This window comes from Felis catus, chromosome F2 (assembly GCF_018350175.1).
Source record: "Felis catus isolate Fca126 chromosome F2, F.catus_Fca126_mat1.0, whole genome shotgun sequence".
NCBI lineage: Eukaryota > Metazoa > Chordata > Mammalia > Carnivora > Felidae > Felis > Felis catus.
Genome location: NC_058385.1, coordinates 31526224 through 31550650, shown reverse-complemented (window position 1 = coordinate 31550650; position 24427 = coordinate 31526224).

The following is a 24427-nucleotide window of genomic DNA, read 5'->3' as shown; positions in this document are numbered from 1 at the left end:
ATTAAAATTCAGTTTGTGGAGTATAATTTAAATGTGTTGTAAGAAAGAGGCACATTTTCACATGAAGATCTTATTAAGGTGAAATTGTATTCTGCTCCGTCTGTGTAATGTGGCACATCAATATCTTAAGCAATGTAGAACTTTTACATTTAATGTCTTCACTAGGTAATGAAATGGAATATAGAAATATTTTTACAGGTTTTGAGTCTCTTTTTTTCATTCAGAACAAAGTTGAGATGATGCACAAGCATATTACTGCAGCTATATCACAGCACATAATAAATGAACTCGTATAAGGATAGATAAAAACACCTCTTGATAGTTTTCTCTGTCAGCATGTTAAGAGATTATTGACGGTAGAAATCTAAAAGAAGCTTAAGAGCAGCTAAGGAACCAAAAGAGACAACTGAAATGAAAAAGAAAGCTGTTCCAATTTACTTTCCACAAACTGGTGGGCAACGGAGACTATGTCAAAGTAAGGTTATATCAAGAAAGTAAATGCCTCTGCCAAAATTAGCAAAGGTAATACTTAAAATTAATAAATATTATTTCCATTAATACACATCATAAAAATAAATAGATATATGGTAACAGAATGCGTGTTAGATTTAGCTCTTCTATAATAATCAAATTTTTGTATATTAGAGGGCTAGAAACTTTGATATGTAATTAGAGATTAAAATGCACAGACATTAGGCAATTGGGTGGCTTTTGTGATAAAAAGAATTTACATAAAGGAAACAGAATGGACTAATATTTTCTATGAAGCAACAAAGAAGGTATTTTTGCTTAACGTTTATTAATTTACTTAAGAGAAAGAGGCAGATATACAGAGCATGAGAAGGGGAAGGGGAAAGAGAGAAGAAGACACAGAATCCAAAGCAGGCTCCAGGCTCTGAGCTGTCAGCACGTGGATCAAACTCACAAACCAAGAGATCATGATCTGAGCGGAAGTCATATGCTTAACTGACTGTGCCATCCTGGCACCCTGAAACAAAGAAGTTTCAGGTGGTGATTTTGAGTTTTGAAGTAACTTCTATAATATGACCAATGGATATGTTTAAAACTTTATCCTCTTATCCTATTTTAATAGTATGACTTCTGGTTATATTCATTTCATCACAATCATTAGAGAAAATAAACTTGGTAAAATCCCAATCCCATTATATTATAAATGGATAATTTGTTATGTTAATTTCTGAGAATATACAACTCGAAGTTGAACTCTATTTTTAAGACTGTGTATACTTATGAAGGCATTATTTTTTTTTAAAGTGTATATACAAAATAAAGATAAATTGGTTTGTTTCTGAACCTGGAAATAAAGAAAAATGTGCTTTGAATTTTATTTTAATTCTAAAAAGAATCAAGTTGCTATTAGGAGAGACTAATAAATAGATGACTTGTGCCTGATCTTTGAGTCTTCAAAGGAAATCATTGCAAATGATTTCATTGCATTCAGCAGTGAACAAAGGAAACGTAGCAGTAATTTACTATAAAAAGCTTGGAGAGTCCTAAAGAAATTACTTTCCTTTGAGAGATTTGTATCTAAGATTAGGTCATTTAACATCTAGAATAAAGAACATCCACCTAAAAACACATTAAAAAAATACAGACTTTGAATATGTGGAAAAGATTACAGTGGAAAATGCATTGAAAACAATACATGCTTTCTGACTTATTTAGCTAAGCATAATGCACTCTAGCTTCATCCATATAATTGCAAATGGCAAGATTTCAGTCTTGTTTATGGCTGAGTAATATTCCATTGCATGTACATTATGTGTATATACACACATTTATACCACTTCCTTATCCATTCATCAATCGATGCACATTTGTGCTCTTTCCATAGTTTTGGTATTATTGATAATTCTGCTATAAACTTCAGGGTGCATGTATCCCTTCGAATCAGAATTTTTGTACTCTTTGGGTAAATACTTAGTAGTATCATTGCTGGACCTTGTAATTATATTTTTTAAAAATTTTTAATGTTTATTTATTTTTGAAAGAGAGAGAGTCAGAGTACAAGTGGGGAAGGGGCAGGGAGAAGGAGACACAGAATCCAAAGCAGGCTCCAGGCTCTGGGCTGTCAACACAGAGCCCTACACAGGGCTCCAACTCACGAACCACAAGATCATGACCTGAGGTGAATTCGGACACTTAACCGACTGAGCCACCCAGGCACCCCTGGTAGTTCTATTTTTAACTCTTTGAGGAACCTCTATATTGTTCTCCAGAGTGGCTGCACCAGTTTGCATTCTCACCAACAGGGTAAGAGAATTCCCCTTCTTCGTAGCCTCACCAACATTTGTTGTTTCCTGTGCTTTGTGGAATTTAAGAAATGAAACATGAACATGGGGGGGGGGGGGCGGCGGATAGAGAGAGAGAGACAGACCACAAAACCGACTTTTAACTATAAAGAGCAAACTAAGGGTTGGTGGAGGGAAGGTGGGTTAGGGGATGGGTTAAATGAGTGATGGGCATTAAGGAGGGCACTTGTGATGAACACTCAGTGTTATATGTAAGTGAAGAATCACTAAATTCTGTCTCTGAAACTAATATTACACTATGTCTTAATTAGCCAGAATTTAAATAGAAACTTGAAACAAAAAATAAAAAATAAACAACCAAAAATGGACAAATGGTGTGTGTGTGTGTATATATATATATATATATATATATATATATACCATTTATGTATAATTTATATATATAATATAAATTAATATAATATAATACCAATTATATATAATTTATATATATAATACAATATATTATATATAATATAATATATATTATTATATATATATTATTTTTCCTGAAGGAAGGGCTAATGGATGTTATTGTGATTTGTCCCTGCATATTCAAACTTTGAAAAGCAAAACTAGAGTTAACTGATGATTACTTACTCAAAGATGGCCTTTGTGTCAAATTCTCACATAGAAGTGATAATGTAGATGTTTCTATTAGTTACATGGTAATACTAATAGATGTACTGGTTAAAGATTGCCGGAATTATCACCTGGAAAGCGTTTTTGTGCAGTAGCACTGGAGTTTGTTGAGGAATGAACATAGAAACACACAACAATTTTTGCAATTGTTATAATTATAAGTCTTGATTTGAATAAATCATCCTTAAATCCTACACCTTCAAAAATGTAGGATTTTTGAATGTACATATATTGTATGTACATATATTGTATGTACAGTGAGGTTCAGAGCATTTACAGTGTTTTTTCTGGAGACTTGGTATTCTTTGTTATAGCTGATAGTTTGAAACAATATGGTCTGCAGATTTTCATCTTTTCTTTCAGCTTTAAAGACAAAAGCCCTTGTCAGAAAATGCAATTGAGTTAAATACTGAATCCTTTCAGGAACCAATAAATAAATCACAGCAGCAAGAACTTCGTTTATAATTCTAACCTAGTTGGGCAGGGTCAATATTTGGTTTTAGTGTTTGACCTAATCTCTCTCCTTCACCAAGTGGATTATTTTTTCTGGTTTACAGGTTTTCCAAGAGCAAAAGTAATCATCCCAACCAGCAGCCACTTAAATAAAAAGCAGACATCTCTTAAACCAGAGTTACAATAACTATATCACATGGACAAGCCACAGATTCCCAGTCATGGTATAACATTTGGGCCTTCTAAAGCAACCCAATCATTACTGGAGTAAAGAATCATTGTTGATCTGATATCTGACATGTAGAATGGGCAAGAAAAGGAAATGAGAGGCAGATATTTTGTGTTCTGAGCTGTTGTTCTGGTCAGGAAAAAAAATTGATATTCCCGAGGTAGGTTTATTCCAACCGGTTTTTTTTATTCAAAACAAAACCACTTCGCTTACCTTGTTTTGCATATGCCAATTTATAGTCTCTTCAGAATTAAGAAATTGCTGTAAAAATGGTGTTCAGCCAATTATCTGTTCGTCTGTCTAGGGGAAGTAATTGCTTCTCTAATTACTAACAGGTGAGGAAGGCCAGCAAAGCTTCCACTTGCTAGCCTTCCTGCACCTGGGAACTGCTTCTGCCATTAAACATTAATAATCTTCTGCTAAAAGGAACCAGGAAAATATCATTCACTGTAAGTACAATCAATCTCTTTCTGTCTCTCTCATATTTTAAAAATCTTTTGCTGGGGTGCCTGGGTGGCTCAGTCGATTGAGTGTCCGACTTTGGCTCAGGTCATGATCTGGCAGCCCAGGAGTTTGAGCCCCGCGTTGGGCTCTGTGCTGACAGCTCAGAGCCTGGAGCCTGCTAAGGATTCTGTGTCTCCCTCTCTCAGCCCCTCTCCACTCATACTCTGTCTCTGTGTCAAAAAATAAACATTAAAACATTTTTAAAAAATCTTTGGCTGAGTCCATGCTCCCAGATCTCCTCCTCTATGTTTATTTTAAAATTATACTTCTGTAAAATTGACAAAAGTTACCTGTGGAGGACGTCACCAAGAGGGCATGAACACCAGTTGACCTGTTAGCTGGACCAGGACGATCAGAGGCTTCTTGTCCCCTCCCCTGTCCTCTGAATATATATCCGTCCTAATAATCCCATAATAACAGATGTTTCAAAGATGTAGATTGAGAGAGTGAGATGCTGTTGAAACTGTACTAAACGTGTGTCGGAACCCAGTTAAAACCTTTATATGAACTTTTAAGTTTCTGGTGGTGGGTTCAGAGATCTGTTCATCTTGTGGCCACCCAAGACAAGCCTCCTATACAAGCTCACTTGTGTTATTAAATCTACTACCTACCAATCTGAAGTGGTCCACTTCTTTTTTCTCTCTCTCAGAGACCTCAGCGTATGAGGCAAATTTCGAATTCACCCAGGGAGTTCCCAAGGTTGCAAGCCAATAGAACTCATTTCTGAACCACTACCATTTCTCTCCTATAGGGCAATTTTGCAACATTCCTTCCTTAAGGATAACCACTAATGTCAGTGCAGTGTGTATTTTTTCAGGTATTTTTCTTTCATCATATTTATTTAAATATCATCTATCTATATATGTGTGTATATGTACACACACATATATATACATATACACACAACTTATATATGTGTACAACAAACACACTTTTGTATATTTGTATAATATTTCATTATGTATTTGCATTACTTTTTATGAATAGGATAAAGTCATATGTATCATTCCAAAACTTTATCATGTGAAAATATGCCATGGAGATCATTCTAAGTCAGTCCATGTAATATTTTCTAATCACTACATAATATTGATAGGATGAATACAGCACATGTAACAATTCTTCAATTGGTTATCATTAGGTTATTTCTAGTTACATATATATATATATATATATATATATATATATATAAATGGCTGTAATGAGCATTTTTTTGGTAGTTATTGTGTATGTGAGCACATATTACTCTAGAAAGGGGATTCATAATGGAACTGAGTTAATAAATATATACAGTATATATACATATATATTATTTTATTTTTATTTTATTTGAGAGAGAGAGAGAGAGCACATGAGTGAAGGGCAGAGAGAGAGAGACAGAAAGAGAAAGAGAGAGAGAGAGAGAGAGAGAGAGAGAGAGAGAGAGAGAGAGAGAGAATGTTAAGCAGGCTCCACACTTAGTGCAGAGTCTTACATGGGGTTTGATCCCATCACCCTGGGATAATGACCTAAGTCAAAATCAAGAGTCAGACACTCAACTGACTGAGCCACCCAGGCACCCCTATATCAATGTATTTTTTATTTTATTTTATTTTTAAAATTTTTTAACGTTTATTTATTTTTGAGACAGAGAGAGACAGAGCATGAACGGGGGAGGGTCAGAGAGAGGGAGACACAGAATCTGAAACAGATTCCAGGCTCTGAGCCGTCAGCACAGACCCCGACGCGGGGCTCGAACTCACGGACCGCGAGATCATGACCTGAGCCGAAGTCAGCCGCTTAACTGACTGAGCTACCCAGGCGCCCCTATCAATGTATTTTTTTAAGACTCTAATTTCTTGCTTTTACCAGTGTGAATGGGATTAGCCATATCTTCACATTTTCACCAACCTTCAATGTGATAAATATAATTTATTTTAAATTTCTCCTATTTGAGGGATGAAAAATATTCCTTTGCTGATTTAACTTTCTAAATGACTATAGGGATGAGAAACATTTGTATCTTCTTATTAGGTACTCATATTTCTCTTTTTAAATTTTCTACTCATACTCTTTGCCCATTTTGTCTTGTTAATGTGTACATTTTATCGCATCTTTGTAACTGAGTGTTGTAGGTATGTTGAATAGATTCTGGACTTTTACTAGATGTACTTAGTGATCTGAAATATGACTAAATTTTCTGTATGGTTCATGCATATTTGAAAAAAAAGACTGTTTTGTGTTTAAGGGTAAATAAATCTATCTAAAATAAATATATTCTGCTAAATAAGTTTACAGCCACATTATGCATATTCTTACACTATGTAAGACCAAAGGTAATCTTGAAGGGAGTTGTTGAAGATAAAGGTCAGCTGTAGGAGAGTAGTGAAATTTAAAAAACTGCTGAAGGAAATGGTAGAACAAACAATGAAGAACTAGATTTTGCTTGAACATACCCACACAAATGTGTAATGTTTGAGGTCCATAAGCAAAAACCTAGCCAAAGAATGCATGTAAAACAATGCGTGGGGGTGCACAGGAGAACTTAGAAATACTAGAATTTATTAAAATGTATAATGGCAATGGCCCAGCCACTAAAAAAGTGTAACCAAGTAATTATGATTGGCATCAATAGCAAGAATCACGTCAGTGTGAAACACTATCTTCTGAGATAGGGAATCTTCATATACTTGTAGGACTAGTCAGAGGAAGTAGTAATTTATTGCTGATTTGGAATACCAATCCTAACACATTTTCAGACTCAGATAAAAGAGCCTAACTGAAAAAAAGAAAACACTGTGTGAGGAAATGAGGTCTACATGATTAAATATGCTTAGCTATAGGGAGCTGTGAATTGTTTTCTTGTGCATCTTTATGATAAAGGGACTGAAATTCTCAGAAAAGTCCTCTCTTGGGGCAGATAGGAATTTCATAACTCCAAAAAGAATAAAAATCATGCCCATGCTTCTAGTAGCCCTGTGGGCTTTTGTGAGTAACAAGACTGTGACTTTGTGTAAATGATGGTAATAATACTGGTTTGGTGAACTTTTTCCCTCCTGAAATAACTTTTGTGCTATTGTGCAAGCAACTAAGTGATAGACTCTCGTGAGCTTCTGATTACAGTCTTCTTGGAATATTCTCAGTATGTCCTAGCAAGAGAATTATAAAAGCCAAATTTTAGTACTGCTAGAAATTGAAACATCCATATTTACTGCAAGTTTAGAGTTGATCTAACTAAAGTATTTCTGTGTTTTAGGTAGAAATACAAGATAGAGGGAGGAAGAAAAAAAGCATTGAAAGAAACCCAAAATATGTAATAAAAATGTGAAAAAATTCATTGCAGAATCCAACCAATAATTATTATAAACATTCAATCGAAAGTCAAATTATTTATTTTATGCACCAGACTCTTTTTTTAAAAAAAAACAGTGAAATTATCATGTGAGAATATTTGTCAGCGAATTTTCGGAAGACTTTAACCTCTGCCAATGAAAATTGAAAACTGGCTCTAATAGTTAATGAATTCTCACAAGAGCCAACAAAGTATCTGTTTTACATATAATTGCATTTGTATCTTACAAATCTTGGGCTAAATTATAGCTATCATTTCTCTTAATCCTCATCCAAAAATAGAACTAAATTGCCTCAGGTCTTTTTATTATAAGCGCAAAATACACATTTATTTTTCTCCACATCTTGTAGAGGGCTAGAGGCAAATGGGAAAGAAAAATATATATATATTTATATGTATTCAGAGATATTTGAATAAACTTGCTTGTATCTCTATCTGTTTATACTGTGCTTGAAATAATGAAATTTCACAGTATAGAAATTTAAATAGCCAGATAATTATGCAAATAGTTACATTCAGGTATGCTATCTATCTAAAATCTATCAGATTTTTTTGAAGATTGTGTTTATCGATAAAGCTAAAGAATGAATAATGGGGAGCATTATCTTCTCTCTGTCAAAATGCATGTTTTAGGAGGAGTAACCAGTTGAATATAATCAATTCAGTGCTGGGAGCAGCTGCAGTATGCTTTATGGAACACCATAAATTCAAATTAATTAATCCAAAATGAATTACAAATTATTTTTGTAAACTACACATTGATCCTTAAGGGTTATTTAAACAGCTGAACTTGATGTCATTTGCCCCATCTGCCACAACAGATGCTTTATTCCAATATGAATATTAAATGAATTTTGAAGGCAATTTCCATAATTGCAAGAAACATTTACAAAATGAAGAAAAGATGATAGGTTTTTTTGATGATTGGAATACTTTTTAAATATATTTTATCATGAAAGGTACAAAAAATATAAAGCATAACAGAAACCTAAGTTTAACTGCAGAACACAAGGACATAAAGTACACTTCATAAACATAATTTCAGTATCACGCTTTTCTCACAGATTATTTAAGCACTTTGACACTACACATTAGTTATTCTTACAATATTTTGATTGAATTTACTACCTTCTTTCCAATTTCCTTTCCAATAAACTTTCCATTTCAAGTTTATTTACCATGTGTTTTTTTTTGACTCATATTTTTCTTTTGATTTTGATAGAACTTTTGGAGAAAATCAGATTTGGCATATGGTTACTCAAAATCTCTTTTCAGTGAGAAAATCCTCCAAGTCTCATATTACCGTATTGGATTCCAAGGATTGTTTATAAACTGAGAGATTTAAGACATTGGGTGAACAAAAGCTGTAGAATGAAGGGTATAAGGTGAATGGATTAAAGAAATACATGTGAAGAATAATTTCTATATGAGAATAGATTAAGGACCAAGGAGCCATTGTGGAACAGGTGAATAAGGAGATATTAATTGCAGCACTGATGGTGCTGGTAGTGATTTGGTCATAAGTTCTTTTCAATCACCAGGACAAATGATAGCTATAATGTGATAGATGAGCGCTAGGAAGTATTATGCAACAATCAGAAGCAACAGAATAGATGTAAGATAGCAACAGTAATAATTATAGCAACAGCAATAATTTAATAAATTATTAAAATACAGTGCTTGGTGACAAGAGTAGAAAGCACAATGTACGTTTCAATGTATTTATTTTTATTCTCAGTACAGTTATATGTTACTGTTTCTATGCATTTTTGGTTTCTTTGGATACCGTATATTTTTTATTTTATGTTGTTGTTATTGGACACAATGAAGATACTTGGAAACATGGATCCTTTTGTGTCTTGCTTTATTACAGAGGACCAAAGACTTGTTTAGTCTAGAGCTACTTATTACCCACAACTGAGGCAAGATCTTTTTGAGCATCTCATTTTGAAATTTCTCAGTATTGCTGTTGGGAACAGGCACTGTTTATGGTCTTGTGGCCATACTACTACTGCTAATCCTTTTGGATGATTCTTTCTCAAGCACTGAGTAGTTCCCTCATGTGCATTTGCTGATCAGTACTCACCTGAATTCTTCAGAGGGCCCTCTGTAGTTTCCTGGGGTCCCTTCTTTACACAGCTGTCCCCTCTCTGATGTTCTGGCTTGTGAACTCTAGCCACCTTGGCCTCCTTGGATTCTCAGCTCTATCTCTTTAATTTGGGGAGTCTGCTATGATCCACTTGGGTTCTCCCACTATGTCACAGGCAGGAAACTCTCTTAAGAAAATGACCTTGGGCAATCACAAAGCTCACCTGATTTGTTCCCAGTCTTTCAAGGATCACTATACTTTGTTTTCTGGTATCTAGTGTTCAGATGTTGTTTCAAGTGTGTTTTCTGCTTTTTTCAGGTTGCTTCAGATGTGAGAGTAACATGGAGTCCATGTTACTTCATCTTGGCCAAAAGTAGAAATTCTCCAGCTATAAAGTATCTAAGGCTTTTTAGAACCTTTCCAGTATTCAGATCCTAATAGTTTTTGAAGGGAAAATCCTTATGCCAGTCTCTATATATTTGAAGCCAGTAGTGAATTCAATCTAAGAGAAGTCAATAAACCCTAGAAGCAGCTATACCAAAGATTAGACAATTAGATGAACACATCCCCCAATACCAGTGACCTGACCAAAAAAAAAAAAAATACTTGTCATAGGGAGGGATAAATATTATTTACCTTAATCTCTAATGTCCTTTTACACAATAAAAATATCTCACATCTACATGAAAAAAGCAAGACTATGTCTATATGGCTGGCAGATTAAATAGTCCATAGGAACATGTATGGAAACTAGTCAGATTTTGTAATTTAAAGTGTGGAAGAATTTAAACCTACTTAAAAATAACCATGATAATTATTTTAAATAATCTTGTGAAAGAATAACAAAATGCAAGCACAGAGAAAAATTTTGGAAAGTGACAGAAACCTATTCTAAAATTTACATAGACATGGAAGGTATAAAGAAGAGCAAAGCAATACTGAATAATTAAAACAGCACTGGGAACTTAAATACCTCATTTAAGGATTCCTATAATGCTATACTCATCAAGAGAGTATGTTATTAGTATAGGGATAAACACAAAAGTCAAAGCAACATATTGAGAGTCAAGAAATAGCCCCACAGGTATTTAGTCAAGAAAATGTTTTAACCAAGACACTAGTTCAATTCAATGGAAAATATAAAGATTGTAAACAAATGAAACAACCTGGATACCTATGTGGAAAATTACTAGCCTAAACTGGCTACTCACCCATACACAAATATTACTTTCAGATGGACCATATAACTAAACATAAAAGAACCATAGACATAAACATAAAAACCTAAAGTATAAGTTTCTAGAAGAAAAGATAAGGAAGCATCTTCACAACCTTGGTGTGGACAAAGTTTTCTTAAACAGGACATTTAAAATACTCATAAAAGACAACAAATAAAAAATTAAATCTAATTTTATTAAAATTTTTCTACTGAGGCACCTGGATGCCTCAGTCGATTGAGTATCCTACTTGGGCTCAGGTCATGATCTTGTGGTTCGTGAGTTCAAGCCCCTCATAGGGCTTGCTCCTGTCAGCACAGAGACTGGTTCAGATCTTCTGTCCCCTTCTTAATCTCTTCCCCTCCTCCCCCCTCATGCTCTCTCTCTCAAAACAAAATTGTCTACTGCAAATATATCCTTTCGAAAATGAATAAACAAGTTATAGACTGGTAAGATATGAATAATACATGCTCTGATGCACAATATCTAAAGGATTCCCTCAAAAATAAAAAATGAATCTATTTAAAAATGTGAAAAGCAAATAACAAAAGAAGATGGAAAATAATCAAGTGTCCAAAAGACATGAACTAAGCTCAACACTATTAGCAATTAGGGAAATGCATTTTAAAACATCAAAACACTCTCTAATACCCTCTAACATGGCCAAAAATGTATACACGCACACACACACAATATAAAATGATATTGAATCAGTGTAACTAGGCACTCACACATTGCTGGACGATGCAGTCACTATGACAGTTTAATATAAAGCTAAAAACACTTACCCTATGATGCAGTATTTCTCTACCTGAATATGCTAAGTATAATGAAACGATATGTGTATGTATGTGTGTGTGTGTGTGTGTGTGTGTGTGTATAACTTACACAAGAACATTCATAGGAGCTGTATTCATAATATCCCCAAACTGGAAACAACCCAGATGTGCATCAACATGAGAATACATAAGAAAAATTAGAGCACATTCACATAAGACTGTACCACATAGTATAAAAAGAAAAAAAGAGAGAGGAGCCAAGATGGTGGAACAGCATGGAAGTTTTTTGTGTGTCTCGGGTCCATGAAATACAGCCAGACCAACACTAAACCATCCTGCACACCTAGAAAACTGATTGGAGAATTAACACAACAATCTGCACAACCTGAACCACAGAATTCATCAGGTATGTGGGGCGGACAGGTGAACTTGGAGAGTGAGAAGCTGTGGGAAGGGAGGTGCTTTTGCAGGCAGAGAGAGGATGGAGATGGGGGGTTGGGGTGGGGAGAATACGGGAAAAGCACCCCTCCCCAAAAGCAGCTGGAAAGAAAGTGGAAAATTGGAAACAGCTGTAGGGACTAAACTAAAAAGGGAGAAATGAGAAAGGAGAAAGGAGAGGGTTTAAATTCCATTAAGACTGTAAACAAGGGGAGTGCAAAGTCTGCAACTCCACAGCTCGATACCTGGCGGTGCTCTGGTGAGAAGGGCGAATCCCCAGGAACAGTGTGTGGTCCGGGAGGTTCTTGGGCCACACGGGGAAAAGCAGTTCCACTGCTGGAAGGACATTTGGTAGAGACTGTTGAAGCCACCTGGTCTCAGCAGACCCCAGAAAATGGCCACATTCACTGGTGCTGGAACCAGGTTGTTAAAGGTGAAGCCTGGCGCCAGATGTGTGTTGTGATTTTCCATAATCCCCGAAAAGCTGCTGCTGCACTATCTCATGAACTTTTTCTGGGGTGGGCTGGCACCCGGCCGCAGTCTCGGGGCTCTGGCAGCAGAAAGGTGCAGCAAGCATTCCTGGGTGCAGCCGACATTCGGACATTGCTCATTTGGCCATTGCTAGGTGAGACCCTCCTGCAGAGGGGCGGAACGGGTCAAAGCCTCAGTCCTTCAGAAGTAAGGGCCCTGGGGAAACAGCCACATCTGAGAAAAAACTGGGAGAGAGGTACTGCCTGGGGCCTGGTCACGGACAGTGAAGAAGCGGGGAGTGGATGAAAGCTGAAGACAGATGGGTGCGTGATTGCTTAACTGGGAAAAACAGAGTTCTGATACTAGAGACTGGGTAGCTGGGTGACGCCATTTTCACCGCTCCTGCACATGCACACAGGCACCTACGACCGCGAAACACTCCACCCCAGTAGGCTAGCAGCACCATCTAGTGGAGAGTGGAGCCATTACACTGAGCCCCACCCAACTGGGCCAACTTCCCTCTTCAAGAACACAAGTCTCACCACTGGCTTAGTTTATGGACTATAAAGCGATTCATAGTCTGACTTCTACAGGAAAATGAGGTAATTTCAGTCCTACTTCAATCTGTTAGTAGGTCCATCTATTCAATTTTCTTTCTTTCTTTTTGTTTTCTCTTTTACACTTCTTTTCTTTTTCTTGAATACAGAAAGAGAAAACGTTCATTTTTATTTTAAATTTTTATTAAAAACATTTTTCTTTAATTTTTATTACTATATTTTTTACTTTTGTGTAAATTTTTTCAAATTCTATTTTAATTCCATCATTTTATTTTAATCTACTTCAGTGTACTTGCCTTTTCAAAATCTCAAACAATTTCCTTTTTTTTCATTCTTTTTCTTTTTTTGTCTTTTTTATTTCTTTTCTTTTTCTTGAATGCAGAAAGAGAAAATCTTCATTTTTACTTTCCATTTCTATTAAAAATATTTTTATTTAATTTTCTTACTATATTTTTGGCTTTCATGTAATTTTTTTTAAATTCCATTTTACTTCCATCATATTATTTTAGAGTACTACAGTGTATTCACATTTTCAAATTTTCAAATGATTTCCTTTTTTTTAATTTTCTTTTTATGTTTTTCCTCTTTTCTGTTTCTTTTCTTTTTCTTGAATACAGAAAAAGAAAAAAATTCATTTATTTTTAATTTTTATTAAAAATATTTTTCTTTAATTTTTTTCTACTATATTCTTTACTTTTGTGTAACTTCTTCAAATTCTATTTTACTCCCATCATCTCATTTTAGTCTACTTCAGTGTATTCATTTTTTCAAATTCTGAAAAGATTTCCTTTTTTTTCTTTCCCCTCCCCCTTTTTTTCCTCTACTCTGTCAAACCACTTTCAACACCCAGACCAAAACACACCTAGGATCTAACATCATTTATTCGATTTGTGTGTGTGTGTGTGTGTTTAATTTTTTAATTTTACTAGTTTTTAATTTTAACATGTTTTTAATTTTTTTACCTCATTAACTCCTTTTCTCCCTTCAAAATGACAAAACGAAGGAATTCACCCCAAAAGAAAGAGCACGAAGAAACAACAGCCAGGGATTTACCAACACAGATACAAGCAAGATGTCTGAACCAGAATTTAGAATCACGATAATAAGAATACTAGCTGGAGTCGAAAGTAGCTTAGAATCCTTCTTTCCAGAGATAAAAGAAGTAAAAAATAGAATGAAATTAAAAATCCTATCACTCAGCTGCAATCACAGATGGATGCCATGGTGGCAAGGATGGATGAGGCAGAACAGAGAATCAGTGATATGGAGGACAAAGTTATAGAGAATAATTAAGGAGAAAAACAGAGGGAGATGAAGGCAAAAGAGCTCAATTTAAGAATTAGAGAAATCAGTGACTCATTAAAAAGGAACAACATCAGAATCATAGGGGTCCCAGAAGAGGAAGAGAGAGAAATAGGGCTAGAAGGGTTGTGTGAGCTAATCAGAGCAGAAAACTTTCCTAACCTGGGGAAAGACACAGACATCAAAATCCAGGAAGCACAGAGGACCCCCATTAGATTCAAAAAAGCTGACCATCAACAAGGCATATCATAGTCAAATTCACAAAATACTCAGGCAAGGAGAGAATCATGAAATTAGCAACAGAAAAAAGTCCCTAACCTACAAGGGAAGACAGATCAGGGTTGCAGCAGACCTATCCCCAGAAACTTGGCAGGCCAGAAAGGAGTGGCAGGATATATTCAATGTGCTGAATCAGAAAAATATGAAGCCAAGAATTCTTTATCCAGCAAGGCTGTCATTCAAAATAGAAGGAGAGAGTAAAAGTTTCCCAAACAAAAATAAAAGGAGTTGGTGATCACTAAACCAGCCCTGCAAGAAATTTTAAGAGGGACTCTCTGAGGGAAGAAAAAAAAGAGAGAGAGAGAGAGAGAGAGAGAGAGAGAGAGAGAGAGAGAGAGAGACAGAGAGAGAGAGCCACCAAAAGCAACAAAGACTAGAAAGGACCAGAGAACACCACCAGAAACTCCAACTCTACAAGCATCATAATGGCAATAAATTCATACCTTTCAGTACTCACTCTAAACGTCAATGGATGTCAATGGACTCCTGGGATCTCATCAAAATAAAAAGCTTCTGCACAGCAAAGGAAACAATTAGCAAAACTAATAGGCAACTGACAGAATGGGAGAAGATATTTGCAAATGACATATCAGATAAAGGGTTAGTATCCAAAATCTATAAAGAACTTATCAAACTCAACACCCAAGAAATAAATAATCCAGTGAAGAAATGGGCAAAAAACATGAATACACACTTCTGCAAAGAAGACATCCAGATGGCCAACCAACACATGAAAAAATGCTCAACATTACTCATCATCAGGGAAATACAAATCAAAACCACAATGAGATACCACCTTACACCTGTCAGAATGGCTAACATGAACAACTCAGGCAACAACAGATGTTGGCGAGAATGCGGAGAAAGAGGATCTCTTTTGCATTGTTGGTGGGAATGCAAGCTGGTGCAGCCACTCTGGAAAACAGTATGTAGGTTCCTCGAAAAACTAAAAATAGAACTACCCTACAACCCAGCAATTGCACTACTAGGCATTTATCCAAGGGATATAGGTGTGCTGTTTCGAAGGGACACATGAACCTCCATGTTTATAGCAGCACTATCAACAATATCCAAAGTATGGAAAGAGCCCAAATGTCCATTGATGGATGAATGGATAAAGAAGTGGTATATATATATGTATAATATATATATATATGTGTGTGTGTGTGTATGTGTGTGTGTGTGTGTGTGTATACACACACACACACACACACACATACACTCACACAATGGAGTATTACTTGGCAATCAAAAAGAATGAAATCAAAAAGAATGAAATCTTACATGGATGGAACTGGAGGGTATTAAACTAAGTGAAATTAGTCAGTCAGAGAAAGACAAAAATCATAAGACTTCACTCATATAGATGACAAAATAGATGAACATAAGGGATGGGAAGCAAAAATAATATAAAAACAGGGAGGGGAAGGGGGACAAAACAGAAGAGACTCATAAATATGGAGAACAAACTGAGCGTTACTGGAGGGGTTGTGGGAGGAGGGATGGACTAAATGGGTAAGGGGTACTAAGGAATCTATTCCTGAAATCATTGTTGCACTATATGCTAACTAATGCAAATTAAAAAAAAATTCAGAAAAAAAAGTAATAAAATAAAAAACATTTTGGAGACAAAAATAGAAAGAAAGAAAAAAAAGAAAAAAGAAAGTACTGATACACACAATGACATGGATACATAAATGATCATGTCCTATAGGTAGGTAGATGATGATGAAAGATGACAGATGACAGATAGGAAGACATAGACAGGTGTCAGCAAAGTGAACACTTAAGAGCACTTTACTCACGCTGTGTCATCTTTTCTACATTCAAACCCACTCTAAACTACATATAACTAATATGTCTCCATCATATGAAACTTGAAAATTCCCCCTGAATTTTCGGCAGTTCTGTGAAACAGACTTAATTCTTACTTTGTTCTTGGGTTCATATTAATAACTACACTCACTTCAGAGCACCCTGAGTTGTTGCTGTTTGAACTAACTCAAAGGGTACAGTGGGACTTCTGGGTAGAATCCTGGTTGTTACTCTGTCATTCCACAGAAAAGCCATATCAAAAGGGAGTACACTAGATTAAGAAAAAAGTTTAAGATAAATAATAAGCTGAAGATAATTTCCAAGGGAGGGGTAGTGTTGGTTTGAAATACACAGAGGGCAGAGAGAGACTGCAGAGAGAGGCAGATTTCAGACCGTGGATGGCAGTTTTAAAAACAAAGCGAACTTATATACAAGGCTGGTTTGGGGCAGCATCAAGACAAGTAGATCTCCTCACCCACCTGCCAATATCATAAAAGTTTACACAGAGTCTTTAGCTGGGTTCAGTCATATATACTGTCCAGATACTCTCAACACCACATTGCTCTCTCAAGCCTGAGTCTTTGAAAATGGCTCCCTTGAAAACAGCTCCCACCATGGGAGCTGACAGAATGTACCTTTCAAGGAGGATGGGTGGTGAGGAGCCTCCATTGGCCAGGTCCAGCTTAAGGGTTGACCAGAAGCCATGTCTTCTCCAGGACCCTCAACAGTTTGGTTTGTGTGGATTAGAGTGGTTGTGGCAGACAGGGAGCCTGTGCACTAAGATCTACTTTCTCCTTTTTCCATACTAATACACTTAAACTGTAATTTAGAGTTCCTAGCTGGAAATTGTCTTTTCCTGATCCCACAGCAAAATGAGTTCCCATTGACCATGCCATCCTTAATGGAAATGAAAAGAAGTGATGTGTATCCCTACACTGCAGGATCCCTTAGAAAACAGACAAGACCCCCTGACTCTAACTTCTTCTTGCCTACTAGTAGGAACCTGGATATGACAGCAAACTACGTGTTCCATGGAAGTCCTTGCATCTTAGAAATGACACTTATTAAAGCCTCACTCTTTATTTTCATAAATAAATGCAATGAATAACAAATAAATGAATGCATAACTTTCCCAGGTCAACATTATAACGGGAAATGGGGCAACTTAGAAAAATAAAAATTTGCCCTGTTTGAATTTATCTGTGATTGAACCTATGTATATAGTATGTTTTTGTGGAATTAGGAAATTGTAAATTCAAACGTCAACCCAAGAAACAAATAGGTTTTTGATTGCTTTGAATTTTCTAAACCTACATTTCCTAATCGGTAAAATCAAGATAATATTTAACTTTGAGATTTAAGAGAGTATCACCTGTAGTTGCTCAAAACATTGTAATTCTTAGGGCGCCTGTGTGGCTCAGTCAGTTAAGTATCTGACTCTTGATTTCGGCTCAGGTCATGATCTCACGGTTCCTTGGTTTGAGTTCCACATTGGACTCTGCACTGACCATGTGGAGCCTGTTTGGGATTCTGTCTCCCTCTCTCTCTGCCCTTCCACCACTCACTCTCTTTGAAAATAAATAAATAAACACTTTGAAAAAACATTATACATCTCTACCATTCTTCACTATTGTGTGAATGGCTTACATTTTCATCATATTGATATTGAGTATACACCCTGAAGGATCAAATGCATGCCCAATCATAGACTGTCACCAATGGAAGTGGCTGCCAAATGGCCGTGTGCTGCATTAAACAGCATGCAGGGTGCCAACAAGTTGATAGTGTGTTCTTCCTACCCCTTCACTACCGAGGCCTAAAAGTGCTTGCTAACTTCATACTGCTGAAAGGAACGAAGAAGAATGATTCGCTGCTGTTCAGTAATTTAAACTTTACAAATGGTACCAATCAGTGAGGACACTGCTGCTTATTTGAGTCTGTTACACCTGGTTCATGATTATAGTTTTTTACAGCCTCTTTTAGTAAACTTTACATTTGATACTTACTATATCTCACTGCAAAGTTACTCTTTGAATAAAACCAATAAAAGTATCACATCACTCATTTAAAAATAGGTATTGTCAAATTTATAGAAGGGACTGAAGAAAACATAGCAAACTGTAAATATCAATCAGCTCTAAATCTATAAACAAAACAACAAAATGAAAACCCCTTTTTATTTTGATCTATGTAGACTCATCATATATGCAGGAAACTTTTAAGAATAAAAATATTTGCCTTATGATGGGGATTAAGGCGTGCGCTTGTCATGAGCACCGGCTGTAGTATGGAAGTGTTGAATCACTGTATTGTACACCTGAAACTAATATTACACTGTGTGTTAACTAATTGGAATTTAAATAAAAACTTAATTTTTTTGCCTTTAAAGATCATTAAACCACATAAAACTATGGAGAAATTCTTATATTCTTTCAACTAAATGTGCTTTGGCTGAGTGTTTACAATATGTAAACAATTCTCTTTGAGACCCTGACTTGAGTGAACAAACATAAAATTTACTGAAAATAGCTCAAAGTGACTCAGTTCTTCTTCGGAAAAGAAATTCAATTGACTTCTTGGCTATTATCAAGATGAATGCTTCAGCTTTGAGCTTCACTACCCAGTTTAGATTTTGGTAAATGTAAGGTCATTCATTTTTGGAGCATTTAAGTATAGCAAGTTAAACGCTGTGCAATTCAGATTAAAGATACATATTACCTGTAAACCGAAATGTCATGCAGCAATTAAAGTGAAAAGAAACCTTTTATGTATTGGCAATCTATTTCTAGTACCACTTTAGCTATCTGATTTTTCTAAGGAACTGCAAAGAGCAAGATAGAGAATACTTATGCGGCAAGAATATTAATGTTGCATTCCAAGTGTTGTGAAATACGCTTCATATCCAGGTTTATAAATAAGTTATTTTTAATAACTTTGTAATAATATATATAAAGAATATATTTAACCCCTTTTGCCATGATTGTTTCCTGGCAATTAGTGAAATGAAAGGTGACAAGACATCTAAGTGAGACTTTACCTGTTTAACATCAAAAGAAATGTGTAGGGGCGCCTGGGTGGCGCAGTCGGTTAAGCGTCCGACTTCGGCCAGGTCACGATCTCACGGTCCGTGAGTTCGAGCCCCGCGTCGGGCTCTGGGCTGATGGCTCAGAGCCTGGAGCCTGTTTCCGATTCTGTGTCTCCCTCTCTCTCTGCCCCTTCCCCCCGTTCATGCTCTGTCTCTCTCTGTCCCAAAAATAAATAAACGTTGAAAAAAAAATAAAAAAAAAGAAATGTGTAAGATCAGCCACTAAGAAGTCCTAACAATATGCTGTATCAAATTATTACAGGAGAGAATATAGCAAAAATACATGTTATTTTTTGAAAGCCTACCATATGGCAATCTCCGTGCTCATTCCTCGTGTCATCTCCTTGAAGCCTCACAACCTATGTTAGGTTAAGTATTTCTGCCACAAATTTACATACGTCTAAGGAACTTGAGGATCTTACACTGTTAATTACCTTCCCAGAGTCATGCAAAACATAAAACATCCTAAGAAGATCTGGTGCCCTGTGTTAATTCACTACTTATTACCACCTATGTTGCACAGAGCCTGATTTAGTACTGAAAAGAAAGTTTTAACTTTTGTGGCAACCCGTAGCCAAAATGTTCTCTAATATGTTGCCAGGCCACTTTTTCCTTTACATTTCCTTCTCAGAAAGTATGTTTCATGAAACAAATTTCCTTTATTAGAACTTAATTTTGAGGGGTACCTGGGTGGCTCAGTCGGTTAAGTGTCCGACTTTGGGTTGTGATCTCACAGTTCGTAAGTTCAAGCCCCATGTTGGGCTCTGTGCTAACAGCTCGGACCCTGGACCCTCCTTTGGATTCTGTGTCTCCTCTCTCTACCTCTTGCCTGCTCATACGGTCTCTATCTCAAAAATAAACATTAAAAAAAATCTTCAGGGGCACCTGGGTCGCCCAGTCGGTTGAGCGTCCAACTTCAGCTCAGGTCATGATCTCACAGCTCGTGAGTTTGAGCCCCGCATCAGGCTCTGTGCAATTACTTGGAGCCTGGAGCCTGCTTCAGATTCTGTGTCTCCCTCTCTCTCTGCCCCTAGCCCACTCACATTCTGTCTCTGTCTCTCTCAAAAATAAATAAACATTTTTAAAAAGTTAAAAAAAAGAATTTTGATTTTTTGGTCTTCCTAGAGCATTCCATAGAAATATTTTATTAAGACTTTAATTTTTGAGAATAAACTGAGGGTTGCTGGTGGGGTGTTGGGTGTGGGGATGGGCTAACTGGGTAATGTGCATTAAGGAGGGCTCTTGTTGGGATGAGCACTGGGTGTTATATGTAAGGTATGAATCACTAAATTATATTTCTGAAATCATTATTACACTATATGTTAACTAGGATTCAAATAAAAAAAATAAATGTAAAAAGGAAAAAAAGACTTAATTTTTTAGGGCAGTTTAATAAGGTTCATGGCAAAAATGGAGGGGAAAGTAAAGAGATTTCCCAAATACCCCATCACCACACGTGCATAACTCTCCCCCATTAGCTATTCTCCCTCACTAGAGCAATTCATTTGTTACAATTGATATTTTCATTTTCATTTACTTAAAAGTATTTTTAATTACCCTTGAGATTTCTTCTCTGACCCATGTTTTATTTAGAAGTGCATTATTTAATCTCCACATATTTTGGGACTTTCCAGTTACCGTTCTGCTATCGAGGTCTAGTTTAATTCCACTGTGGTCTGAGAGCAGTCACTGTTTAACATCTATTCTTTCAAATTTGTTAAGGTATATTTTGTGGCTCAGAATGTAGTCTATTTTGGTGAATGTTCCATGGTGAGCCTGAGAAGAAGAATGTGCACTGTGATGTTGTTCAGAGAAGTAGTCTATAGGTGTACTTTATACCCAGTCAATTGATGGTGTTGTTGAGTTCAACTCCATCCTTACTGATTTTTTCTGCTGGATCTGTCCATTTCTAAGAAAGGGGTGTTGAAGGTTCCAACTATGATAGATAGTACATTCATCTATTTCTTGTAGCTTTATCAGTTTTTGTCTCACATAGTTTGAAGATCTGTTGTCAGTAACATACATGTTAAGGATTGTTATGTCTTCTTGGGGAATTGACCCCTTTATCATTATGTAATGCCCTTCTTAACCCCTGATACTTTTCCTTTCTTTGAAGTCTGTTCTGTCTGAAATTAATAAAACTACTCTTGTTTTTTTTTAAGTTTTAATGTTTATTTATTTTTGAGAGAGAGAGAGAGAGAGAGAGAGAGCGAGAGCGAGTGGGAAAGGAGCAGAAAGATAGGGAGACACAGAATCTAAAGCAGGCTCCAGGCTCTGAGCTGTCAACGCAGAGCCCAAAAGGGCTTGAACTCATGAACCATGAGATAATGACCCGAGCCAAAGTTGGATGCTTAACCCACTGAGCCACCCCGGAGCCCCTACTACTTTTGTTTTTGTTTTTGTTTATTAGTGTTAGCATGGTATATTTTTCTCTACCCATTTGCTTTTAATGCATACATTTCTTATATTTAAAGTGGGTTTCTTATTGACATTTAGTTGGGTCTTTCTTTTGATTCACTCTATGTCTGTAAGTCACTGTGACTAAATCTATGTCATTTAATTGGTACATTTAGACCACTGATGTTCAAAGTGATTATTGATACAGTTGGATTAATATCTATCCTATTTATTACTGGATATTCATTATTACTGGATATTTATTTATTACTGGATATTACTGGATATTTATTATCATCCTATTTCTATTTGTTTACCCTCTTCTTTGTTCCTATTTTTGTATTCCACTCTTTATTATGTCTTTTGTGGTTATTTTTAATTTAATTTAATTTATTTTCTTTATTAGAGAAAGAGAGAGAGAGCGTGAGTGGGGGAGGGTCAGAGGGATGAGATAATCTTAAACTGAGCCTGGAGCCTGACTCAGGGTTTGATCCCACCACCCTGGGATCATAACCTGAGCTGAAATCAAAAGTCATTTGCTCAACCGAGCCATCCAGGCACCTCTGTCTTTTGTGGTTTTAATTAAGCATTTTGTGATTCCATGTCTCTCCCCATTCCTAGTATATTGATTATACATCTTTTTTACCTTTTTTTTTATTAGTTGCTTTAGAGTTTGCAATACACATTTACAGTTAATCAAATTCCACTTTCAAATAACACTATACCATTTCTTGAATAGTGTTATTATGTTGTAATTACAAAATATTCCTCATTCCTCCCACATGTCCCTCATATCTTGGCTGCCATTCAATTCACTTCTGTATAAGCATACATAAGCATATATATACATATAAGATATATATATATATATATGTATATATATATATATATATATAATCATACCTAATTAAATAATTGTTGTTATTGTGATGTTTATATTATTTTTTATTTTTGAGGTGGAAAATTTTACACTTCTTTTGGTCAAGATTTCTGTTTTCTTAGGTCATATGTTTAGAATGGGAACTATTGATAGTTAAGTTTATTAAGAATTGATCCATATGGCAAAAATAATTTTAGAAAGGTTACAACAATTAAGTTCCTTTGCCATATATAATTTCAAATTGAACATACACTTGCCAGGATTAACTAAATTTTCCAATTCTATAGACAACTGAATCTCACCTTTTAAAGAAATAAGGAAACATTTTCACAAGTTTTTTAGCTGTTGGTTTTGTTAATTATTTGTTCATGTATTCCTCTCTTTTTTCTTTTTTTTAAATGGTTCTCACATACAGGTGAGTTAATCAGATTAATCATATACCTAGATGATGGTACATAATATTATTATGAGTCCAATTGATATCTCTATCATTTTAAATTTTATTTTCATTTTTTTAGCACTATTCCCCACTCTTATTCCTAGTCCTCCTCAGAAAGCACTATTATAGTGTTTGGGTATGTTCTTTTTATTTGTTGACATACTTAGAAATTACAAGTATTTTTTATCCTTATAATTGTATATGTAACTTACTTTACATAAATAGCATTGTGACTTTTTCTACCTTTTTCCCTCGTTTACACTATAAACAAACTCTTTTTAAGGTATATTTTGCATTTATTCTTTTGTATTCTTTGTCTTTTCCAATTTACTTGTGTGGATTTAAAAAAGATACTATTTTAGAGTGATATAAGAAATAAAAAACAATTTTAGCGTTTGAAATAATTTTCTGATTTTGGCTTTTAACCTGTAATATTTGGACAATATCGTTATTAAGATCAATGTTCAGGAAATCTAACAAATGCATACCTGTTATGAACTGCATGTTTCTGTTCCTTCCAAATTCATACGCTGAACCCAGACAGCCAATACAGTTACACTTGGACATGAAGCCTTTAAGGAAGTAATTAAGGTTCAATGAGATCATAAAGGTAGTGTTCTTGATCACATAGGATTACTGTACTTGTAAGAAGAGATGTCAGAGAGCTTCCTTTTGCTCTCTTGCACAAAGGAGAGGTGATATGAGCATTCATCAAGACTGCAGCTGCCTACAAGCCAAGAGAAGAGACCTCAGCATAAAATCTACCTTCCTGGCACCTTGATCTTGGACTTCCCAGCCTCTGGAATTGTAAGAAATAAATTTATGTTGCTACCCTTTCTGTGGTATTTTGTTATGGCAGTGAGCAGGGTAATAGACTTTTTTTAATGTCAGTATCTTGCTGAACCAAGTGTCATGAGCCACATTCTTCCACATCCAAACCCATCCTCATCCTAAACACTTTGGGGGCCATATCAAAATCTACTGAGAAGGGTTTTCAAATTTTCTCATTTTTCCTCAGGATTCAGATAAGTGAGTTTCTTTTATCTTGGAACTGCTTTTATGTCATACATATTGATGCTGTAAAAAAAAAAAGCATAGACTTCCCTGACCCAAATCAGGTAGGAATTGAACAATGCTTTCTTAATTTTAGAGTATAAATTATCCCTTTAATTTAATCTTTTGAGATTCATGGGTTGAGGCTCACTCGT